The sequence below is a fragment of the Engystomops pustulosus genome, chromosome 2, assembly GCF_040894005.1.
Source record: "Engystomops pustulosus chromosome 2, aEngPut4.maternal, whole genome shotgun sequence".
Taxonomy (NCBI): domain Eukaryota; kingdom Metazoa; phylum Chordata; class Amphibia; order Anura; family Leptodactylidae; genus Engystomops; species Engystomops pustulosus.
The window spans coordinates 115,991,462-116,003,863 of record NC_092412.1 but is presented as its reverse complement, the minus strand read 5'-3'; the positions used below and the strand labels follow the sequence as shown (position 1 = coordinate 116,003,863).

General features: G+C 38.6%; 1 long non-coding RNA gene across 1 annotated transcript in view; it reads right to left on the bottom strand.

The window, feature by feature from the left end:
• Positions 1–8,295: 8,295 nt before the first annotated feature.
• The window catches only part of LOC140116586 (uncharacterized), a 98,531-nt gene continuing 94,424 nt past the window's right edge, over positions 8,296–12,402 (bottom strand). The window contains exons 3-4 of the long non-coding RNA XR_011852834.1: positions 11,131–11,195; positions 8,296–9,449 (exon numbers count right to left, since the gene is read on the bottom strand). This is a non-coding gene — a long non-coding RNA (uncharacterized lncRNA). The remainder of the gene's footprint in view (positions 9,450–11,130; positions 11,196–12,402) is intronic.

The following is a 12,402-nucleotide window of genomic DNA, read 5'->3' as shown; positions in this document are numbered from 1 at the left end:
TATGAGGGAGGAACATGATGGTAGCTGCAGGCCAGGGACAAAAAGAATAGAGCAGAGATTTGTGGGCCTCTTCCAGTCTGATCAGGGTGCGATCAGGGTTTGGTCAGTGAAAAACTGACATTTTTCACAAGAGTTCAATCAGTTTTCAGTCACGATTTGTTCAGTGTGTCAGTTTTTCACACGCGCATCAACAAGACTCAGGACTGAGCTCTATCTTTTCTATGGCAATTGATGCATGATGCATGTGTGCGTGAAAAAAAGTGCAAGTCTGAAAAAAACCTATTGATTGTAATGGGGAGAGAGCAATACAAGTTCTGCATGTAAAAAACACACCGGAACACGCGTGTGAAAAACGCGAGTGTAGAAGGGGCCTAAAACAACTATACACTTGCACACATAGAACACATAGACATCACACACATACAGTGCCATATGTATATGTACAGCATATATACACACATACAGTATATACATCACATATAAGTTATATACATATTATGCTGTACAATGTGTAGCATAATATGTATACAATGGTGCCTATCCTCCATTCTTTAGTGTCAGGTCAGATGAGGGGGCCCCCTGACACTGTGGGCCCTATAGCGTCTTCTATGGAGCTACCACGGTAGTTACACCCCTGGTGTTGTGGGGGAATACAGCCGGATTATTGGGTTTTGGATGAAATTAAAGGGATCCTGGGATAGGAAAAATTGCCTCATCATCTGAATTACCTGTTGGAAAATAATGGGGTAATCGGCCCCACTAGATCCCTAAAGCTAGAATTCCAACATTTAGTTTAGTAATGGCTTAACTCCAAGTCCTACTTCATTTTAAGTCTATGTTACACACCCAGTAATCAGTTACACACCCGATTTACACACCAATTCATTTGGTCTGTAATAGGTCCAAGAAAATGGACTATATAAGCGAGGGAATATATAAGCATTTGTAATGAGGGCTCTGGACTTGGGAATGACAGAGGAGACAGTAAGCCCTAAGTGATACAGGACAACCGAAAGACAGTCCCTCCATACGCCAAAGTCAGGACACAAAATAAGACTAACAAACAACTCCAAGGTGAGGGATCTGGGTCATAACAAGATAGCAAACATGGCACAAAATCATTATACAAAGGCATAGTCAATATACAAACACCAAGATAGGTAAACCAAGGATACAAAACAACACAAAAGCAGAAAATATGTAGCTAGACAGGAATATAACCAGCCCAGTACTAGCTGTGAGCTTAAAACAAGTAGGTACTGGGAGAGCCTCAGCTGCAGATGACTAGGGAATAACTCTGTCAATCAAAGTAGTTAACTATTGCTGAACCACAGGAGAGCTGCAGAGGGACTGTAGTACACAGTTCACACTATGAAAAGTCTAACAAAACAGAGAAAATCAATGTCACCCAAGCTGCATTCTGCAGACAGAAGAAGACATTGGCATAGATGTTACACATGCACTTATGTGAAAAAGTACAGTTTCACATAGTTGCCCGAAACTAAAATAGTAGTTCTACTACACTGGAGTTTGACAATCATAAAAGTGATATGCGTGCAACTGACACCTGTGAGGGTAGAGGATATTGAGGGGGGGGATAAGAGAGGGTTATTTGTCTTTGCACTGTATTTAGTGGGATTCTTTATTGTATAATGTTAAAAGAAATCAATAAAAATATGTTATACAAAAATGCATTTGTATTATTAAGCATTCTTGTATTAATGTATACATTTGCATATGTCTAGAGACATAAACCAGAATACTTGTAGCTGTAAAGGTAGCCAACGGTGGTCCTAAAGAGTATTGCCTCGCCAGGACTAAATATATATACATACCCATGGAAATTTCCAGTGGTGTAACTGGAATCCTCTGGACCCCGGTGCAAAATTGGGTAAAGTCCTTCTCTCTCCTGAATATATACTAGAAGAAGAAGTGCGTCCCTCACCGATACGCAAAAAAACCCTTTTATTTCAGGAGCATAGTACAGGGAAGGAGCAGGGCCTTCTCTCTCCCCTGCTGATTATACTGAAAAAATTCTTCCTTTTGTCAGGGGCCTCCTAGACAATCCAAGGGCACTGACACATTATATAAACAATCCGCTATATAAAGTCAAGTGCCTCCACTTTTCTTGCCAAGAGCCACTTCTTTTTATCCAAGTGCCCCACATTATTTTGCCAAGTGCACCCCTATTTTTAATGCCATATGTCCCCCTTCTTTACCAAGTTACACCTTCTTTTTGCAAGCTCACAGTACAGATTTAAAGGAAAATGTTAACATGGCAATCCCTGCGAGTGGAAGGCACTTTTGCACACTAGGCAGGTTAAGCATATTGCACTTCACACACCTGCTATTATACATGTTTTTCTTTTACAATCAATTCAAGAAGACCTTATGTTAGTTTTGTTAGAGATTTTTATCTAGGGCTTAACCGCCCTTACTTCAGTTGTACAGGTGACTTTCAAATTAAATCTTTCATGACTGCCCCGGGGCTTGAACACAAACCAAGACACACGTCAGTCTCTTAGTGCATGTAAAGATCTTCTCCCAGTTTATTTGTCTCAGCTTCATAATATCACAGACAGAAGATCATCAAAGAGGCATGAATAGAATACTGTAATGCTATTGGCCATAATGAATTTACCAGCAAATTCTTGGAAAAGGTTAATAGGCCTTGTTCACAGACATGTTTATACTAATTTCCCTGAGAAGAAAGAGATAAGCTGGCGCTAGAACCAAAATATAACAAGAGATGACGGACAGACTGGCTTCTCGTTAAATGTCAAGGGAACCAGTTGGCAGGTGATCAAACAGGTCACAAAAAAAATGAAGTTTGAATCATGACATTAACTGGACAGAGCTTGACCCCCGGCGTGACCCCTGGCTAATACTTAAAATGGCGGACAAGATGGAGTCCAAAACCAGTGTGATCTCCTTAATAGTTTAAATTCAATTTTAGTTAAGGTGTGCACAATCCACTCTCTGTGGAGATTTGGTCTGTTAACAGCAGAATCAGAAAGTAAAGCCAAGTTCACTGTGCTATTTTTGCGTGTATAAATAGAAGGCAGACATCCATACACATATGCAGGGGCGGACTGTCCATATGACCCACATATTACAGAAGAAGGTACTGTTAGTGGGCTGGGGGGGAGTTAGTGTGGTGACAGGTTTGCGTGTATTTTTTGACTTATAACTTTTCAAGGAATACATATGTACACCACACAGTTTCTGCATTTTCAAAAATTTGCTAAAGTATGTAAAGTTTTCTTTACATAACAAGGATATGTGATACTTTATACTGCTATTTCACATAAAATTTCAATAAAACAAATCTAAGGTTGTGTATTTAAAGTTTTAAAATTATGAAAAGATAAAGGATTATGAATGCCACAACACTTAATGGACCTGGCCTTATAGCAGCCACACATGATCTATTACTGGTGGTACCCTACTTAAGAACACCCGACTTACAGACGACCCCTAGTTACAAACGGACCACTGGTATTTGGTAATTTTCTGTACTTTAGTCCTAGACTACAATAAACAGATGTAACAGTTATCACATGTGCCTGTAATGAAGCTTTATTGTTACTCCTGGTTCTGATGAAACATTTTTAAAATGAAATTGCTACAGAGACCAAAAAAATTTGTCTGGAGTTACAATGATAAAGTATAGGGTTCCGACTTACATACAAATTCAACTTAAGAACAAACCTACAGTCCCTATCTTGTACGTAACCCAGGGACTGCCTGTATATTGCAAAAATAGAGATAGATTTACCATGATGGAATGTTATGGCATATCACTTCAATTTTTCACAGGCATGGGTGCCACTACTTAGGTCTATACAACTCTTACAAGAGAAAGACCACATCTTAACTAGTGTAGTGTTTCACAGAATTTTTCATGTACAGGAAAGCACCTGGCACCTGTGTACAGAACTAGTGGATAGAGTTCCTGGCCGTGACACTGTGAGGAAGAAATGTCAGGGACACTTATTTTTTGAGATTACCACAAGCCTGTCTTATAGTAGTTAAAGTACACTTCCAAAATTTTGTAGATGGTGATAGGCCTTTAAAATATTTAAAAAGACAAATACACAAAAAAATTGCAATTTGGCACAACTGCAAAGGCATGACTATTATGAAATATTACATTCTAGACTGAGACAATTCCACTTCATTTTTCTGGACAGATTAATTAAAAATTGTGTAACAAAAATTCTACACAGCCTCAAATTACAGGGATATGGTGGATCTCAGTGTCATTTTTTTTAAATCATCTCCAGTGCCTCAAGGACTTGCAGGTGTTAAAACATGCTAACAAAGCTAACAAACCACTTCCTTGTATTATTTGCATGATGATGGGACAATAGAGGAAGGATTAGGCTTGTGAATTCAAGGCGTCTAAAAAAAAAATAAAACATATGCATAAGTAGATATGGGTATATTTCTTCTGGTAGAAATATCATTGTGGCAAGTGTTTTGTTACTGTTTTATTATACATGGCAACAAAGTAAGAAATGTAAGAAATCAACAGCCAGCTGAATGTCCCCTGAAACGTGTTCTGTGTCTCTCAAATAGGGCTCAACGTTGTAGTCAAACAGGTTGTGCCAAACCAAATAAGTATTATACTTTATCCAGGACCTGTCTCCAGAATTTTACCCCTTTACAACAGTTTACCTTTTATTAAAGTGTTGAAAGTCCTCCCCATATCACCTAAAAGTATCTGCCACTAATGCACTGTACTTTATTAGATCTTTTGATCTCTTATGTAGTGCAGTGCATTATGGGGCACATTTACTAAGAACAGAGCAAATTGCACTAAGTGCAGTTTGCCTTTGTTTAGTGCAGAGTGCACCAGATTCAGGATTTTTGGCGCATGTAGTCTATGAATGTGGCACCCTCAACAATGCTCCGACAAAGTACACCACTTTTTTATGTGCATTTTTAAGAAAGACTAGTGCGTGCGTGGGTCAGTTAATTCTGATATGCAAATGAGTAGAGATGAGTAAACTTCTCAGGGTGCGTTCACACTTTTGCTTTTTTCAGATGCAGTTTTTGATGTCCAAACCAGAAGTGGAGTCAAATGTGGTGAGAACACTTCTTAAATACCTGTGCAAGCAGTTTGCATGTGCAAAGCCCGACAGAAAACTGGCACAAGGGCCTTAGTAAATATGCCCCTATATCTGTAGTTACAGGCATCTAATAGGCCAGACCGCCAGTCTTGCCTAATAGCCCTGAGGGACTTCACTGTGTCCCAGGCTGCCTGCAACACCATTGGCACCATGTGCTTGCAGTCACAGGATACCAATGCGTAGCAGAGGGAGTGCACTCCCTCTGCAGCTGCTTAGACACCATGGTCCACGTTTCACCGATGTGTCTAAGGGGTTAAACACCTGGGAACTGAACTTTTCCAATCCCCGGTGTTAGTGCCAGGGCTGTGCTGTGATAACAGAGCCCAACCCAGCACTAGCAGGATGCAATAGTCTGCAAAATTCCTCTGACGTGTCTCCCCAGAAAGGCAGTGCATCAGAAGAAGTACCCTTAATGACTAACCGTAAAATCCTGATATGGTGGTCGTTAAGGAGTTAATTCTGATATGCAAATGAGTAGAGATGAGTAAACTTCTGAGGGTGCGTTCACACTTTTGCTTTTTCAGATGCAGTTTTTGATGTCCAAAACAGAAGTGGAGTCAAAAGAGAGTAGGAGAAGTTTCTCTCAATGATATGTTCTCAATCATTATGATCCACACCAGTTTTTGGCTCCAAAAACTGCATCTGAAAAAGCAAACATGTGAATGTGAAGAGAAGAGTCATGAGGTCTCCCAGGCTACTAGGTAAGTCTCACTGTCTACCCGCCAAAAAACAGCGCATGTATTGTAACAACTATAACAGACCTAGCACTGCAGTTGGGCAGGCGACAGGGAGCCCTTGATTCATATTTCTCTAGGATTCCCAATGTGTTCAGTCCATAAAACTGATCAGACAGATCTGTTTCCACAGGCGAAACATGTATGTGTACAGCCAACCTTACAATGATAGTTAGAGATACAACATTGATTGTTGTGTATGAAAATAAAATAAAGGTTGCACAAAACTCTGGCTGTGTGGAATTTCTAAATAAAGCTAATTTTGTCGTAGCACTGTTAGGGTAGGATTTAAGATATCCTCTTTATAGTGCGTCAATTGTGTGTTTCAAATTATTAAATTATTGCATGCGTGCACACTCGCAAGGAAATGAATCAGACCACTGCTGATGCAAGACATGCTCATGCTATTGCCCCTGGCAAATCAGCACTGTGTAAGTTTATTTAGTTTCACAAGTCTATATAGGAAAGCAAGAGAAAAGCAGAAAAGGAGGAGGATACATATCATAACATATCAGGGTTCCCAGATCATGCAGTCTCTTGATTGGAGAGTTTCCTTGCTGTCGCACGCCCACGTCACCATAGTGGATTCCTGAAATTCCTCAGCCTCGAAGTGTTAGGTGCGATCTAAGATCTCAACACCATTTTAAGTTAATTTTTTCTATTACAGTACTTTTCAGGAAAATAAGCAGGTAGAAATGGCAGGATTTGATCTATCGGCTAGGTTTACCTTAACAGCACATCCAGATATAATTATAATTGTTTATTCTTCATCTGTTAAAATACACAATAGGACAGTGTACTAAGTCGGTGCAAAAGCCAACACGTTTCGGCTATGTTCTAAGCCTTACTACCATGAGTATGGCTTAAAAACTTAGCCGAAACAGGTAGGTTTTTGCACCCACTTTGTACACTGGCCTGTCGTGTACTGTATTTTAACGGATGAAAAATAAAGAATTATAATTTTATCTGGATGTGTTACAAGAAGATTTGATTACTTTCTCATAAAGCCAGACTTCAGTGTGTACTCCTAACCACATCACCTCCACCTTGTTGGGAAAGGCTGGGTATGTGAGATGCTCTCTTTTATTTAAGTTTTAACTAAAAAAAATCCTTAAAGAGGATCTGATTTTGACTAACATTGCCTGTGTCTCTTCAAATCCCTGCTCTGCCTCCGTGTACTGAGGTAAAGTCTGCTAATATTCAACTACTTTCGTCGGGTTTCCCGAATACTTTCACCGAATTGCCCTGGGATTTTGGTGCACGCGATCGGATTGTGTCGCATCGGCGCTGGCTTTCACGCGACAGAAATCGGGGGGCATAGCTGTCGGACAACGAATCCCGACAGACCCAAATTAGCGTTGGACAACGCGCCGCGGGATTGCGACTGGACCGGGTAAGTAAATGTGCCCCATTGTCTCAATTCTTTTACATGGTGCCTTGTGTTACATTCATGACATGTGACCAGTGTGACATAATAGCAGGTCCTTTATCTTTCAAACAATAGCAAACTGTACACCATGTATGTGATTACATGAAATTACAGCAGCCTCCATGGAGGATGGAAAGAAGTACAAGTCCATGGAGGCAGCTATAACTTCATGTGGTCAGATACATGTATGGAGTTTGTTATTGTTAAGAGACTAAAGGACCTGAGATGATGTCACTCTGGTCACATGATATGAACTGTGACCAGTAAGGAGGCATAAGGCATGGGGAGTATTAGATGGGAGGGACCGGATGAGCAGGACACTCCCTCTTTGATGCCAGGCAATATAAGATTATTAATATAAGGTTATTTAAGGTGATTTATGTGGATGTAAGCGAAACAATTTTTAGCTAAAAGAAGGGTGTTAGTTAATAGAGCTCTATAGGAACTTGTCACTGGCTGTATATGTGCAAATGTGGTGACAGGTTCCCTTTAAGTGTCAAAAAAAAAAAAAAAAAGAGATAACCATGCAAACTAAATTTTTACATAACATGGAGCAATCACATTTTATGATAATAGTGTAAAATATAAGCAAAGATTGATGTGTAAAAATGTGACTTGTCTTATGAATGAATGTATTATTTTATAATCTGTTTAAAACAATGTTAAATGTCAATAAAAAAAACCTCAATATTTTGACAAGTCATAATAGGGGGATACATTAATAGTGCTAGTATAAATGGTGTGTATAATTACTATTTATTTGGACATATTTTTATTTCTTTCTTTGCTTATGGAAGTCAAATAAATAACAAATTTGCTACGGAAGGAAATATATCTACTGGTGGTCTTTTAGAAGCCGTCTCCTTTATCTAGTAATTAAAGACAGACAGGAAACCTACACATTGGCTTTGAAACTTTTTTTAATGTTACTCTTTCTTTTGAAACTGAAGCAGGCAAAGCAGAAAATGTAAAATCAGTTGTAACCTTTAAACTCTTGAACAACGGCACATCTGGAGCAGGCAGGCTATTAAACACTTTTTACAATTATGTTACTAAATCCTTCTTCATTGCATTGTAACTTTTCTCCTTTAAGTTTCAATATAGAGTTTTGTAGCCATAAAATCAATGGAGTTTGAAGAGCTGAGTCCCTGACCTAAACTACCAATAGCCCCGCATTAATTGTACCACAGCTGGACTTTTTGCAGTAGTAGAATCTTACTAAGTGAACTTTACCTTGAATAATTTGTAGCAAAATTGTAATGTTTTTAGAGGTTCATTCTCCATTGAATATATGATCAATTCTGACAGCTTTACCCTGTGTGGTTAATGAACTCCTAATTTGATGAAAGTAAATCGGCAGCAATAGAAGACATGTTACATACTGTATTGTGATGGATATAACATGAGGTTTTTATGTCAATATGCTATTAGAAAAATAGCCTTTTATTGCAAAAGATTATTAACTTTTAGATCTTCACACAAAATGTTGTATTTTTAATTATTGCATTACCGCATGTCTTTAATATGACTTTATAGTCAGTTTTAAAAAGTCTTGTTTTGAATCGTTGCATTTCCTCACGATAAAACTAATAAAACTAAATGCTAATATTAATTTTTGACTAATCACATGACAATAGAAGCTACCATGACTGCAGAAAAATCACTATCACCATCATTGACATCAGTGGCATAACCAGAATTTATTGGGCCCCATAGCAAACTTTTGTCTATGGACCCCCCTCCAACTGCACGTTTTTGTGCAAATATACTGTTCACCGCAATATACAGTTACCCCTCCATTAAAATTCATTTAGTGCTCTAGAGCCCCCTATAGTTTGTCCACAACATACCCTCTTTGTCACCCCCCACATATTATAATCACCCCTTTCCTATAGCCCTAACTTATTTAAACCACCCACTATATAACATACCATTAATAAAGAGTGCTCCTAAAGTAAGCTGTTAAGAACATAAGGTGAGTCAGTGACTATACGACTGATTAGACACAGATAGACAAGGCATCTCACAACTTTCCAGTGATGTGTATTCTCCCTATAGTCCAGAATTGCATAATGATCTCTCTTCACAATGACTTATTGCTTCAGTATTCAACCCAGATGTCTTCATGGCTCCGTGTAGCACAACTCCACACTGTGCAATTAAAAATACCAAAGTCACTTACAGTATCAAACATACCTCTCACAGCACTATTGCCATAAAGAATATGCCCCTTGATTAAATTATATACACTGTATACTGTAAAATATATATAATGCTCCCCTAATTTTAGGTCCGTGTTAATTAATTTTAAAGATTGCCCTTCCCTAAATACATTATACTACATTCATTATATACAGTGTATTCCTTGAATTGATTTACATATTGCTCCCTCTGAATTACTTCTATGATCAATGACACAATAGGAGTCCTCTAACAAAATTTGTAAAGTGATAACTGCAATAAGATACAGGCCCCCTTAAAATGCTATTCAGTGCTCTCTAATGAGACAATTACATACAGGAGGCCCTCTAATAAATTATATACAGTGACACCACCCCAAATAAGATACAGAGCCCCCTCATAAGATATAGGGCCTCTTCTTGAGAAATGATATATAGTGTCCCACTATAAGACACAGAGCACCCCATCCCTAAGAAGTGATGTACTAGGCCTTAGCATTCATAAAATAATCAATTGAACTTCGCTGTATGGGTCCCATGGCATTGATCATAGGTCTTCTCCCTGCTTCCCAGGCCCTGCTTGACTACACAAGTGTACACAGCATGGTAATGTCATTCAGGATGCCAGCACAAGCAGTGGTAAGAGAAACTGCCACTTCGGCACATTACACACATTCAGATGTTTCTGTTTATTAAAGACACAGATACACTTGATTATTTTTGTCAATTAATAAATACTTAATACAGAGGAAAGGGGGCCGGTTCTGACCAGACCTTCTCCCCCTCTGCAAAGGCCCCATAACAGCCATAGCGACAGCAGTTCTGCCACTGATCCACATGTCTTTTCCTACATATTATACAAACCACTGAAAAGGATCCTGGTGCAGGCTATAGCACAATTCACCACTGAAGGGAGTATCACAACAATGTGCCCAGTTGTGAAAAATCCCTCCTATATCCTTTAACTGTCTGTATCTCTGTAACTGTAACTTTCAGAACCATAATACTGACGTAATTTGAACAATGAGATTCTTATCTTTAATATGATACTTAAGAACTACAGAACACAAAATATGGGAATCTGAAGTGATGCTTTCTCTTTAGCCTCTAAACTGATGCATAGATCCAGACACAATTACAGTGGTAAACTTCTTATATTTCTTCCAAAATCTATTTTTTAAATTATGCTAATGAGCAAAGGGCTATTAGCATGATGTTTCACTGTCTCCCCTCCCCCCTGCTTAAAAAGCACTTACCCCCTATCTCTGCTTGCTGTAATCTCACATAGTGGGGGGGGTGCACCATTGAGGGTTAAAATGGGTCACCTGAGGCTCCACATGAGGGTTATTAAGGGATTTTGAGTGGTATATAGTTTAATTAAGATCAAGTGAAAATAGACGGCACTCCGTTTCTCCAACGGTGCTCAGGGTCTGGAAGCGCCAATATAATTCAGAGGAGTAGAAATCCCGGCACTCATTGTCTTTAAATGCGGTTGAATTTATTTACTGCATCAGAACAGCCACATCACAGTAACAGGTAGAATGTGTTTCGGCTTGTAACTCAAGCCTTTGTCAACTACAATGTGTAAATGCAGAGATACAAGCTAAATACAAAGTAACTAAGTAATCCTGCCCACCAACATCACAACCTACTGGAACGTTGCCTCCCCTGGTGTGACGTAGTGAGTTCAGGTGTTTTCTTCATTCAGGTTCCGTTTCTAGGGAAAAAGTGAGAAGCGATTAGAAACCAACCAGTACAATGTATATAATAATAACATGTTAAATCTATTAGCAATGGGAAAGGTATATTTAAGAAATGCCACTCAGATCATAATCTCTGTTTAATCCTCTCGGTTCCAGTGTGCCGAGGGTATGGATCCAATAAGTTTCTCTTCGTCGTAGGAGGGTTTTAATGTTACCTCCTCTCCTAAGTGATTGTGTCTGCTCAATCACTTGGAATTTTAATTGGGATATAGTGAAAAGGGATCCGTAGTAGGTGGTTATTACATCTTATCGTGGATTTGTGTTTATTAATTTTTACAGGCTGCATTGGTATAGAAGTCTGCAAGGACATTTAATTAGATTTATAACATTGCACGAATTGCACTGTTCTGATGCACTAAATAAATTCAACTGCATTTAAAGACAACAAGTGCCGGGACTTCTATTCTTCGGTATAGTTTTATTAAGTCTTAGAAATTATTGATACAATATTGGGAAATGTACAACCTTCTCATGAATTATTCAGACTATATTATTCAACTATTTATTATTATTATTCTAATGAATAAACATTATTTTATACAGTGGGTATTAACATGTTTATGATTTTACTTGTTTTCTTAATTATACATGAATTCTTGAGGAAGGGGCTGTTATTTTAATTTTTACTTTTGTTATTTTTTTAACATTTTTAATGTTAGGCTTAATAATTAGGCCCCTCCTCCACACTCCAGGGTGTTTAAACAATAGGGGATCTGATCACTCATACAATATACTACAATACAACTGTATTGCAGTATGTTGTGAATATGCTGCTTTTTATTACAGCATAGTGTAAAGCCAATGCAGACAACTGAAGGTTTAATTAGTGTCAGAGATATGAGGTACACTTGCAGTCTTTACCACCTAATATGATCCATTTTTGACAGAAAGGACAGGATGAGAGGAAAAGGGATAAGTTGTGAGTGTATCTCACAAATGTAACTAAAAACTCTGTGTGGTATTTGTGTATGTTCTACCACACAGTTTTTCACAGCCATAAGTAGCATGTGGTCAGTTAAGGAGCAGTCCTCTTATTTCTTCAAACAACTCTACTTATGTAACAATGATTGTAGACCCAGAAACTGACCAATGATTAATGGGAGGTAAGTGGGGTCCCAGTGTATAGGTTACACCTGCTATCGCCACACTGGGAGCCCAGGG